The sequence below is a fragment of the Meriones unguiculatus genome, chromosome 3 (genome assembly GCF_030254825.1).
Source record: "Meriones unguiculatus strain TT.TT164.6M chromosome 3, Bangor_MerUng_6.1, whole genome shotgun sequence".
Lineage (NCBI taxonomy): Eukaryota > Metazoa > Chordata > Mammalia > Rodentia > Muridae > Meriones > Meriones unguiculatus.
The window spans coordinates 117,835,142-117,848,056 of record NC_083351.1 but is presented as its reverse complement, the minus strand read 5'-3'; positions in this window follow the sequence as shown (position 1 = coordinate 117,848,056).

Below are 12,915 nucleotides of genomic sequence, written 5' to 3'. Positions count from 1 at the left end.
TATTTCCAGCTGTCTACTCCTTCTTGGTGTGTCTGCTTCTTCTTTTTCTAGGATTTTTAAGTGAGCCATTAGGGTGCTTGAATGAGCTGTCTCGAATTTCTTCTTGAAGGCACTTAGTGCTATGAACTTTCCTCTTAGCACTGCTTTCATTGTGTCCCACAAGTTCGGGTATGTTGTGTCTTCATTTTCATTGATTTCTAGAAAGACTTTAATTTCTTTCTTTATTTCTTCCCTGACCCAGCTGTCATTTAGTAACAAGTTGTTCAGTTTCCATGTGTGTGTAGGCTTTTTGTTATTTCTGTTATTGTTGAGGTCCAGCTTTATTCCATGGAGATCAGACAAGATACATGGGATTATTTCAATCTTCTTGTATCTGTTGTGGATTGCTTTGTGACCCACTATATGGTCTATTTTGGAGAAGGTTCTTTGAGGTGCTGAGAAGAAGGTAAATTCTTTTGTGTTTGGGTGTAAAGTTCTGTAAATGTCTGTTAGGTCCATTTGATTCATGACCTCTGTCAGAGACATTGTTTCTTTGTTTAATTTCTGTTTTGTTGACCTGTCCTTTGTTGAGAGTGGGGTGTTGAAGTCTCCCACTATTAATGTGTGGGCATCTATATGTGGTTAACGTTTTATCAATGTTTCTTTCACAAATGTGGGTGCCCTTGTATTTGGGGCATAGATGTTCAGGATTGTGATGTCTTCCTGGTGGAATTTTCCCTTGATGAGTATGAAGTGTCCTTCCCCATCTCTTTTGATTAATTTTGGTTGAAAGTCTATTTTATCAGATATTAGAATGGCTACTCCTGCTTGCTTCTTGGGTCCGTTTGCTTGGAAAGTCATCTTCCATCCCTTTACCCTCAGGTAATGTCTATCTTTGTGTCTTAGGTGTGTTTCTTGTATGCAACAGATTGCTGGGTTTTGTGTACGTATCCATTCTGTTAATCTGTGTCTTTTTATTGGAGAGTTGAGTCCATTGATGTTGAGAGAGATTAATGACCAGTGGCTGTTAGATCTCTTGATTTTGATTTTGATGATTTTGTCATACTGTTGTGTGCTTGGTTGCTTTTTTTTTTCCTGAAGTGAGGTTATTTATTTCCTGTGTTTTCTTGAATGTAGCTAGCTTTCTTGGGTTGTTTTTTCCCTTCCAGTGTCTTCCGTAATGCTGGATTTGTTTGTAGGTATTGTTGAAATTTGTTTTTGTCATTGAATATCTTGTTTTCTCCATTTATGAGGACTGAGAGTTTTGTGGGGTATAGTAGCCTGGGCTGACATCTGTGTTCTCTTAGGGTCTGCATGATATCCGTCCAGGCCCTTCTGGCTTTCATAGTCTCTGTTGAAAAGTCAGGTGTGATTTTAATGGGTTTGCCATTATATGTTACTTGGCCTTTTTCCCTTGCAGCTTTTAGTATTTTTTCTTTGTTCTGTATACTTACTGTTTTGATTATTATGTGGCGCGAGGATTTTCTTTTCTGTTCAAATTTGTTGGGTATTCTGTAGGCCTCATGTATTCTAATTGGCCTCTCCTTTAGCTTGGGGAAATTTTCTTCAATGATTTTGTTGAAAATATTTTCTGGGCCTTGGAGAAGGGAGTCTTCTTTTTCCTCTATACCTATTATTCTTAGGTTTTGTCTTTTCATATTGTCTTGCATTTCTTGGACGGTCTGTGTCAGGAATTTTTCAGATTTTACATTTTCTTTGACAGATACATCAATTTCTTCCACTGTATCTTCTACACCTGAGATTCTTTCTTCCATCTCTTGTAGTCTGTTGGTTATGCTTACCTCTGTAGTTCCTGTTTTCTTCCCTAGATTCTTCCTTTCCATTATTTCTTCCATTTGTGTTTTCTTTAATTTTTCCAATTCTATCTTCAGGTCTTGAGTTGTTTTGTTTACTTCCTTCACCTGTCTGATTGTACTTTCCTGTTTTTCTTTTAGTTCCTTCAACTCTGTTTCTTTCATTTCATTCAGTGTTTTAAGCATTTCCTTTCTAAAGGCCATAAACTGTTTGGCTGCAGCTTCCTCTATTTCTTTACGGATGGCAATATTCTGTTTGAGTTTATCTTCCTCTATATCTTTACGAATCTTATTTGTTTCCTCTGTTATCATCTTCATGAGCATACTTGTTAGGTCATCTTCTTGGATTTCAGTTATGGTGGGGTGTCCAGGGCTACTTGTCCCTGGGTAACTGGGTTCTGGAGATGCCATATTGCTCTGTCTTTTGTTGCTTGAGCTTTTACGCTGGCCTCTACCCATTGTGTTATCTTAGGTGTTTGGGGTTATTTTCTGGTGGTTCCTGGGGATCCTGTGGTGGAGAGAATCCCCTTTGCAGAAAGCTGGTTTTTCCTGAAGGATGTCTTCTCAGCTTTTTGGGTATAGTCCCTGGATGGCTGGTGTTTTTTCAGGAGTTGCTCACCTCAGGGATATAGACCTGAGTGGTAACTGTGGTCTTTGTTAGTCGAGAGGGTTCTCCTCTCACTCATGGAAGTCCTGAGGGCAGCTGCCCTGTTTCTGGGTTTCTTGTTGTAAATTTAATGATCAGCTGCTGTGACCCAGTTGGATATCAGGCGTGCCTCAACTGTTTGTGCCTGTGTCTGGAGCACAGCTGAGTGCTGGCGCCTTGGCCCCACTAGACTGCTAGACTTTTTCTAGGGAAGGATTGGGTGATTTAGGTCAGCACAGTTTCCTTCCTTCCCCGTGGATTCTCTGGAGACACAGACTCCCAGTGTCTTTTTTTGCCCTGGTGCACACTGCTCAGTGTCCGCCAGCTGGCTGGCCGCAGAAGCTGCCTGTGCCTGGATCATAGCTGTGTGATGGTGGCTCAGTCTCTGCCAGCTGTCTGGTGTGCAGAAACTGCCTGTGTCTGCCTTTGCGGCTTTTGAGACCCTGAGTGCCTCCCTAAGCTGGGTAATTTTCCGGGGACCTTTTCAGGTTGGGGGTGAGCTGAGTGCTCTGAGATCAGACCCTCCGTTTCTATTTCCGGCGGCGAATCAGGCGCACAGGCAGGCAGGGCTCTGTGCCGGAATCTGGGTCCCAGGCTCTGGCTCCGGGCTGGCTCCTGGTGTGCCCGTGGAACCCGCCCAAGTCTTTTCCAGGGGATGTCTGGGTGACCTAAGGCCGGTCCCAATCGTTTCCTGTACCCTGGGGTTAGCTCTCGACTGAAAATTCCAGTCTCTGATAGTGTGGTGCACACGGTTCAGTCTGGGACCGTGACCAGAGACACTGGCTTTTGGCTCTGGGCTGGGGCTGGGGCTGGAGGCCGGCAGCCAAGAGTCTGGCGGAACCGGGATCTCTTCTGTGGTTTAGCTGGGTGAGTTAAAAGCTGATTGAATTTCCCGCTGTGGGGTATCCTCTCACCTGGGAAACACAATGACTGTGTTTTATGGCCGAGAGTTCTGATTGCTGGTCACTGTGTTGATCCTGTTGTGCTGCTGCTCAGAATCAGAGTCCTCCTGGAGCCGCCATCTTGCTGTCTCCTCCCCCCCCCCCCCCCGGTTTTAATCCTCTTTAAAAAAAAAAAAGAAGGTAAACAAGAAAGAGGACCCAAGGTAAGATGATCAATCCTCACTTAGAAAGACAAATGGATGTGCATTGGATGTAGGAGAAAATAAGTAATAGGACAGAAGCCTACCACAGAGGGACTCTGAAAGACTCTACCTAGCAGTGTATCAAAGCAGATACTAAGACTTATAACCAAACCTTCAGCATAGTGCAGGGAATCACATGAAAGAAGGGGGGTGGGGTTTATTATGACATGGAAAGGATAGGAGCTCCACAAGGACCAAATATATCTGGGCAAAGGGGCCTTTTCTGAGACTGATACTCCACCAAGGACCATGTATGGATATAACCTAAAGCCTCTGCTTGGATGTAGCCCGTGGTAGCTCAGTAACCAATTGGTTTCCCATAGTAAGGGGAACAGGGACTATTTCTGACATGAACTCAATGGTAGGCTCTTTGACCTCCCCACCCTCCAAGGGAGGAGCAGTCCTGCTAGGCCACAGAAGAGGACTTTGCAGCCAGTCCTGAAGATCCCTGATAAAACAGGGTCAGGTGAGAATTTTTTTAAAGCATTTCTCTGCCATTCAATAGTCTTCCTTTGAGAATTTTGTTCATTATTTTTAATTGGATTACTTGATTTGTTGCTGTTTAACTTCTTTAATTCTTTATATATTCTGGATATTAGATCCCTGTCAGCTATACGGTTAGTGAAGATCCATTCCCAATCTGTAGGCAGTCATTTTATTACAACAATGTCCCTTGCTTTACAGTAGCTTCTCAGTTTCATGAGGTCCCATGTACTGATTGTTGCTCTTAGAGCCTGTGCTGTTGGTTCTCTGCTCATGAAGTTGTCTCCTGTGCCAATGACTTCAAGGTTCTTCCTCACTTTTTTTCTAACATATTTAGTGTGTCTGGTTTTATGTTGAAGTAATTGGTCCACTTAGACTTTACTTTTGTGCAAGGTAATAAGTAAGGATCTATTTGCATTTTTCTACATGTAGACATCCATTTAGACCAGCACCATTTGTTGAAGATGCTGTCTTTTTTCCATTGTGTGGTTTTGGCATCTTTATCAAAAATCAGGTTTCGTAAGTGTGTGGGTTTATTTCAGTGTCTTCTAATTGATTCACTTGATACATCAGTTGGTTTTTATTCTAGTACCATGCAGTTTTTACTATGGTTTCTCTATAGTACAGCTTAAGATGGGGGATGGAGATACTTCCAGAAAATCTTTTATTTTAAAGGACCATTTTAGCAAGTCTTGGTTTCTTGTTATTCAACATGAAGTTGAGAATTTTTCTTTCAAGGTCTGTAAAGAATTGTGTTGGTAATTTGATGGGAATTGCATTGAATATGTAGATTGCTTTTGGTAGATGGCCATTTTCACTATATTAATCCTGCTAAGCTATGAGCATGGGAGATCTTTCCATCTTCTGATATTTTCTTCTAATTCTTTTCTTAGAGACTTGAAATTTTTTCCATACAACTCTTTGCCTTGCGTGGTTAGGGTCACACCAAGGTATTTTATGTCTTTTGTAGCTATCGTGAAGGGTCTTGTTTTCCTAATTTCTTTCCCAGCCTTTTTGTCTTTGTATCCAGGAGGGCTACTGATTTTTTTTTCAGTTAATTTTGTATGCAGCAGGGATACAAAGTAAATAAACTGTGATTAATATAAAAAATAAAAATTAATAAAAAAATTTAAAGAACCCTAAATACAGTAGGTTTGTTGAAAAATCTAACCCTGCATGAGATATATCAAATTTAATATCCCACACTCATCAGGATTCCTGCCAGGTCAGAACTGCAATTCCCCTTAGCTCTGAATGTTTTTAGAATTTTTTTCTGCTACCACATACCTGTCCTTGACCACAATTTCACAGTTTCCCATAACTATAACATAATTGAAGCTGACCCTAAGTTCTTCCAACTATTGCAAGATTCTATGTTTTGTTTTTTTTTTTTTTAGACATTGTTTTTATTACTATGGTCCCAAGTCAAATATTACTAAACAGTATTTAAAAATCACCCTAGTTCTGTGTCCTTCCCCCACCCCCAAAAAATGTCCCGAGGGATCACTGTATCACACTGTTGCAGTCTGGATATTGTTGAGTCATGCCCACAAAGGCCTGTGTGATAAAATATTTCTAAGTATGAATTACCTGAAGAAAATTTAAACCTTGGTAAGGCACGCTTCATGTTACTGGATGCCTGTGTTCAGAAAAGGACATGGGAAGAATGTAAGAGCCAGACAGTTTGCTGTGAGGTTATGTCTCCTAATAACAACAGAAGCTACACACATAAAGTCTCATTAATATAATTGCCTAAGTGTAAGCTAAACAAAGGTGACTCCAATGAATATGCCAAACAGGACAGGGAAGAGCCCACAGGATTCAGCAAAGAATCCTAAGTAACGGTCATTTGTCAGTGGATTAAGATTCACATTCTAAAGTCATTTCTAAAGTGCATTATCTTGTAAAGATCATGCTTTTGAGTACAACAGTTAGATTAAGTCTGTTCTCTAAATCACTCAGACTGAGGGGGAAAAGAAACTATAACAAAAAGGTAGGTAAAATTTAAAGATGAATTTTAGAAATAATATTCAAGCCACAAAAGCCTCATGTTTGTTTATTTCATTCATATTTTACCTAGTGATGTTTTATGATATAAAATAATAAGTATTTAAAAAGCTTCATTAGTTTTATTTATTATGCCTACACATATATTTAGTAAATCTCCCTTATTCTAATTCCTGTTCTACCTTGCTCTCTTTTTATATAAACACAATGGATTCTGAACAACTTATGAAGACAATGTTAGCTCTTTCTGGAGAATGGCTTAGAAATATCTAAATGCCTAAATGGAATACTGAACTCACTGAATATTATGAATTGCAAGGGCTCTTCAAGACATGCTTAGCTTCATTAGTATAGTTCATCAAAAAAGAGATACTTTTAAAAGTATGTGATTGTGGTGTGGTGTGGTGTGGTGTGGTGTGGTGTGGTGTGTGTGTGTGTGTGTGTGTGTGTTGAAAGGTAAGTGCTATAATGCATCTTCCCTTCCATCTTGAGGTAGTCTGGTATTGAGTTCAGTTTGTCAGGCTTGGAAGCAAGCCCAATTATTCACCGACTAACATTCCCAGCCACAGGGTCTATTTTTTCTTCCTATATAAGGTATAAGAAAAACAAGCTGGGTGGAGGAGTCTGTCTATGCTATTACCCAGAGCTGATTTAGATACAGGTATGATCTCATTTTCTAACTCACTTCTCAGAATGTACGAAACTTCCACCCAGCTTCACAGGGTTCACACTGTATCCATGTCTACAAAAATATGTTCCTCCTTTCCCCATCTATCTCCCCTGCCTTCCTTGTTTCTCCCTCCCTCACGCATTTTCTCTAACCCTCCCTACTTTGCTTCCATCCTTCTTTTATTCTTTTCATTCTTTCCAGTATATCTACTTTTTTTGTCTCTTTCATTACAGCATTAGTGAAAACTATAGGAATCAAGTAATCTTCCTTGCATTTTCATTATCAGTATTACCTACACAGGGTTTGTTTATAATATATTGACTGTTATCTCCATTGCTAGCATGAATGAAAAAGTACCAAATATATATTAACCCGGGCTGATCCTGGTTGCAAAGTTAGAGTAGATTTTATTATCTGGACATTTATATGCTTTCTGTATCTTCTCCCCAAACAAACATATATTACTTCAGTAATAGCAAACCTAAATAATCAGCTTTTATCCATTGTTTTATGGCTTAGTTCCTTCTAGCTAAAATATTAATTATCTTCAATGACTTGAACAAAGAAGACAACAGCACTTGGGGATTTTATTATCATAAAGTAGTTTTACAACGCCACCAAGGAAATGTCTCACTGACACAATCACTGGGGGCCAGGTAGTAACATCAGTGGTCGAGCACGTGCATAGCAAGCACACAGCCCTGTGTCCACTCTTCAGGATCATAAAACAAACAAACAAACAAACAAACAAATAAATATTAAGAGTGTTTCAGTACATGTTAGTAAATGGGGGAAATTGTCTACAAAGTAATGCTAGGCAAGAATAGCAAGTTTTGGTTTTCAAGGTGATGCATATTGACTAAGCTGAACTTGGCTAACAGATGGAACTTTGTGAAGACAGAGATTCCCTCTGAAAGAATGACTCCCATTAATCAATAAAGGGCAATTCCAGAGTTATTTCAAGGAGCATGGTGACAGCTCGAATTCTTATAAAATAACAAATGGAATTCTGTTTCCCTGATTCACAATTTTGATGGTTATGTCGCTATTTTGCATGCAGCAACATAAGATCTGCAAGTACTTTATATTTTTGTACTTTTTCCAGATTCTTATAAATATTCTATTAATTACTGTGAACTAATACTATGCTGTATGACTTCATGAATAAAACATGCTTTGTGGAAACTTAAAAGGATTAATTGTGGTGGAATTTAAGTTGACTTGCTCAAAATTAGATGCATAGCACTCATCAAATTCCAGTCCAATAGCTCTACTCAGCATGTGTGCATTAATAATAACCTAAAGACAGTTTTAATCCATTCTGGAAAATATTCAACTCCAAATTTAACCAAAAACTTCATACTGCATGCATTAGTAAATCTGTCTTAATTTTTAATTGAATTTTAACCATTGTGTTAAACTACACAGATAATTACAATGAGGTAGAATTTATACCTTTCAAAAAACAGTCATGAAAAACTCCAAGTCTCATATTGAGCTATACACTATATTGAGCCTAATTATTCTTTAGCCTACCTTGTATACAGTAGGAAATGTGCTTCATGAAGTGTTTTCTGCTTTCCTCATTTGTTTTAGCACTGATGTCACAAAAGTAGCCACTTGGCAGTGGGTGGTAGAAGGTGTCCACAGAGGGACAGAGAAATGACAGGAGAAGATAATGCAGAAAATATAAAATGTCTTATGTGTGTATTGGTAAATGTCTTAATCCATTCTGTAATTTGATAGAAATGTACACACAATGTTTAAAATGTACCATTTTCATTGAAGAAATAAAGTCATTGTATGTATTTGATGTGAATAAAGGGTAAGTGGAATGTTTGTGTTTCTTTTGGTTTCATGTTTTATGTCTTCCCAGAAATTTAACAACAGTCTAGTTACATTATTGATTATGAGAACATTTTCACATGTATTCATAAGAAGAGAGAGTTATGTTGTTTTTGTTTCTTTTACTAAGTGAATAAAGATAGTGCCCAAAGATAGTGTTCCTGATTCCACTCTGTAGATTCTTCCTAGTCAAAAGATCTAGTGGTAGCAGTATGAGCCTTGGAAGTTTTGGGGAGCATATACATCGCTTAACTTGATCTAACTCAAATACTACAAAATTACATAAAAATAAAATGTGAATAAATCAGTATAAATATCATCAATAGCAAAGTAAATACACAAAGTAAATCTGACCACTGACAAACATTGAAATTTTACTTAAAAAAAAAAAAAACATTTGAAAGTGACTGTCTCATACCACATTTCTCAAAACATTAGGCATAAATGTATATCTCAGTCATCTCAATGAAGAAGAAAAAAACAGAAGTTAATAATTATTACCTTTTCCACTTATATTTCAGCTGAAAAGAATCAAGTTTTCCATGCATGGTCCTTGGTTGGAGTATCAGTCTCAGGAAAGACCCCTGTGCCCATATTTTTTGGTTCTGTTGCTCTCCTTGTGGGATTTATGTCCTCTCCAGATCTTACTGTTTCCCACTTCTTTCAGAAGATTCCATGCACTCTTCCCAAAGGTTGCCCATAAGTCTCAGGATCTGCATTGACTGTCTGAAGGGCAGAGCCTTTCAGAGGTCCTCTGTGTCAGGCTCCTGACTTGTTCCCAATTTCGCCTTCTTCTGATATCCATCTTCTTTGCCCTTCTGGATAGGGATTGAGCCTTTTAGCAAGAGTCCTCCCTCTTGATTAGTTTCTTTAGGTGTACAGATATTAGTAGGTTCATCATATATTATATGTCTATATGACTGAGTATATACTGTGTGTCTTTCTGCTTCTGGGACAGCTCACTCAGGATAATCTTTTCCAGATCCCACCATTTACCTGCAAATTTCATGATTTCCTGTTTTTTTGTTTTGTTTTGTTTTGTTTTTTATTGCTGAGTAATATTCCATTGTGTAGATGTACCACAATTTCTGTATCCATTCCTCCATTGAGGGGCATCTGGTTTGTTTCCAGCTTCTGGCTTTTACAAATGAGGCTGCTATGAACTTGGTTGAACAAATGTCCTTATTGTGTACTTGGGCCTCTTTTGGGTATATGCTTAGGAGTGGTATAGCTGGATCTTGATGTAGCTCTATTCCTAATTGTCTGTGAAAGCACCAGATTGATTTCTGGAGTGATTGTACAAATTTACATTTCCCCCAGCATTGGAGGAGGGTTCCCCTTTCTCCACAACCTTTCCAGCATGTGTTGTCACTTGAGTTTTTGATCTTAGCCTTTCTGATGGGTGTGAGGTGAAATCTTAGGGTCGTTTTGATTTGCATTTCCCTTATGACTAAAGACGTTGTAGCCCATGGGAGTTCAATATCCAATTCAGTTCCATTGTAACAGGAACAGGGACTGTCTCTGACATGAGCTGATTGGCCTGCTCTTTAATTACCTCCCACTGATGGGGAAGCAGCATCACCAGGCCACAGAAGGACAATGCAGACACTTCTGATGAGACCTAATTGACTAGGATCAGAAGGAAAGAAAAGAAGACTTCCCCTATCAGTGGACTTGGGAATGGGCATGCATGCAGAAGGTGGAGGAAGGGAGGGATTGAGACAGGAGGAGGGAGGGAACCACGGGGGGGGGGGATACAAAGTGAATAAAGTGTAATTAATAAAGAATTAAAAAATAATAATTTCAGAGATAATTCTCCTTTTAAAACATAATGAAATAATGAGTAACTGAAAAAACTAATAATCCGAGAAAACATATAAATATGCAAATATAAGAAACTTAATTATCTGTGTACATGGTTAACTCAAAGAAACCTAAAATGAGACATATTCTAGTTTCAAAAGACTGAGAAAGAGTCTTGAACATAGGAAGGCAAGAGTCGAATATAAAGTACAACTTTTCTCTGCAGTGGGAGGTCATATATCCAAGAGTATGTGGCAGCACACCTGGACTTGTAGGCTAAAAAAGCAGAGGACACAAAGCTGTATGGGGAGAGAAAATAGTGGGTCTGAAAGGAGTGGGATGCAGGAAAACCACATTATCTAAATACATTCATGGAGTTATCAAAGAACTAATAAAAATGCCTGATTTTTTTGTAAAAAAATAAATCAAGTTTTTTTTTTATTAGAAAAAGAGTTTTAATTGATATATACATGTTCTTAGAAAATACTAAGTACAACAAAGATAAATACTTAGTACACCAAAGATATGTACAATGAAGTTTTAAAGTGAAATATTTGGCAAAATGCAAAAGCTTCTTATTTTACCTTTTAGGCTTAGGAACTTTGTATATTTTAAAAATCATAGGTATGGTAATATATTATATATTTTATTAAAACATATAATGCATAACATTATAGGTGTGTATATGTGCACATATGTATATGTGTTTTGCATAATGTACTGCATACATTACATGTAATGTGTACTACATTGTATATAATATATATTGCTATAATATGTGACATGTGTAACATAATGTATATTAGCCTTAATTTAGATGCATATATATTAAATCCTTTTTCCCTAACATAACATTTTATTGAATCTCTGGCAATTTCACTTCATGCTCCGTGATCACCCTCACTTCCCAATTCTTCTATATCTGACCTCTAACCTTTATGATCTCCACACCCTTAAAAGAGTAACAATAAAATAAGAACATAAATATCAAAACAAGTTCAATTTGGGTTACCTGTATACTCACTGGAGCGTGAGCAAACTCTCAGTGTCCTTAAGTAGAACTGAGTCCTTCCTCTCCAGAATCCCGGCCAGAAAAAAACTACTGTGGAGAGCTGCACTTCTGCATCACCAGCCTACTTTTTTTTAATTAAATTTTTATTTTTTGATACTAATTAAATTTTATTTACTTTGCATCCCAGCTGTAGCTCCCTCTCTCATTCCTTCCCAATCCCACCCTCCCTCCCTCATCTCCTCCCTGCCCCTCTCTAAGTCCAGTGATAGGGGAGGTCCTCCTCCCTTTAAATCTTACCTTAGCTTATCAGGACTGGCTGCAATGTCCTCTGCTGTGGCCTGGCATGGCTGCTCCTCCCTTGAGCAGGGGGAAGTCAAACACCAAGTCACTGAGTTCATGTCAGAGACAGTCCTTGTTCCTTTTACTAGGGAACCCACTTGGATACTTAGCTACCATGGGCTATATCCAAGCAGGAGTTCTAGGTTATATCCATACATGGTCCTTGGTTGGAGAAACAGTCTCAAAAAAGACCCTTGTGCACAGATATATTTGGTCCTTATGGAACTCCTGTCCTCTCCAGGTCTTACTAACTACTCCTTATTTCATATGATTCTCTGCACTCTGCCCAAGGTTTGGTTATGACTCTCTCAGCATCTGCTTTGATACACTTCTAGGTAGAGTCTTTCAGAGGCTCTGTGTGTAGGATACTATCCTGTTACTTGTTCTCTCCTCCTTCCAATGTCCCTGGGTCCACTTTCTTGTTTATCTTCTTTAGGTATACAAATTTTAGTATTTTTATCCTATCTTATAGGTCTAGTACTCACTTATAAGTGAGTATATACCGTGTGTGTCTTTCTGCTTCTGAGATACCTCACTCAGGAGGATCTTTTCTAGATCCCACTATTTTCCTGCAAATTTCATTATTTCCTTGTTTTTAATTGCTGAGTAGTATTCCATTGTGTAAAAGTACCACAATTTTTGCATCTGTTCCTCCGTTGATGGACATCGGGTTGTTTGCAGGTTCTGGCTTATTACAAACATAGCTGCTACAAATATGTTTCAGCAAATGTCCTTATTGTGTACTTGAGCATATTTTGGATATATGCCTAGGAGTGGTAGAGCTGGAACTTGAGGTATCTCTATTCCTAATTGTCTATGGAAGCACCAGATTGATTTCCAAAGTGGTTGTACCCATTCTAATTTTTAACAGTCCTTTTCATGGCTTCCTGTGTAAGCAGTTACTTTTTGTTTTCTTTTGGAGTAGGGTTGGTAAGGTAGGGTCTATTACAGAAGCCTTCCATGTCCCTCCTTTTCAACTGTGCATCTGTTGTCATCAACATCACAGCAAAATGGCCTCCTTGCTCTTCACAGTCAATGAGAACTTAGATCATGTACCTCCGAATGGTTTCTGACTACAGAGCAAACACATGGCTCCAGCTACAATAGGACCACCAACCCAGGTGTGGCCATCAGTAGCAGCAGGAACCAGAACAGTTTCTTGGCATCAGATGG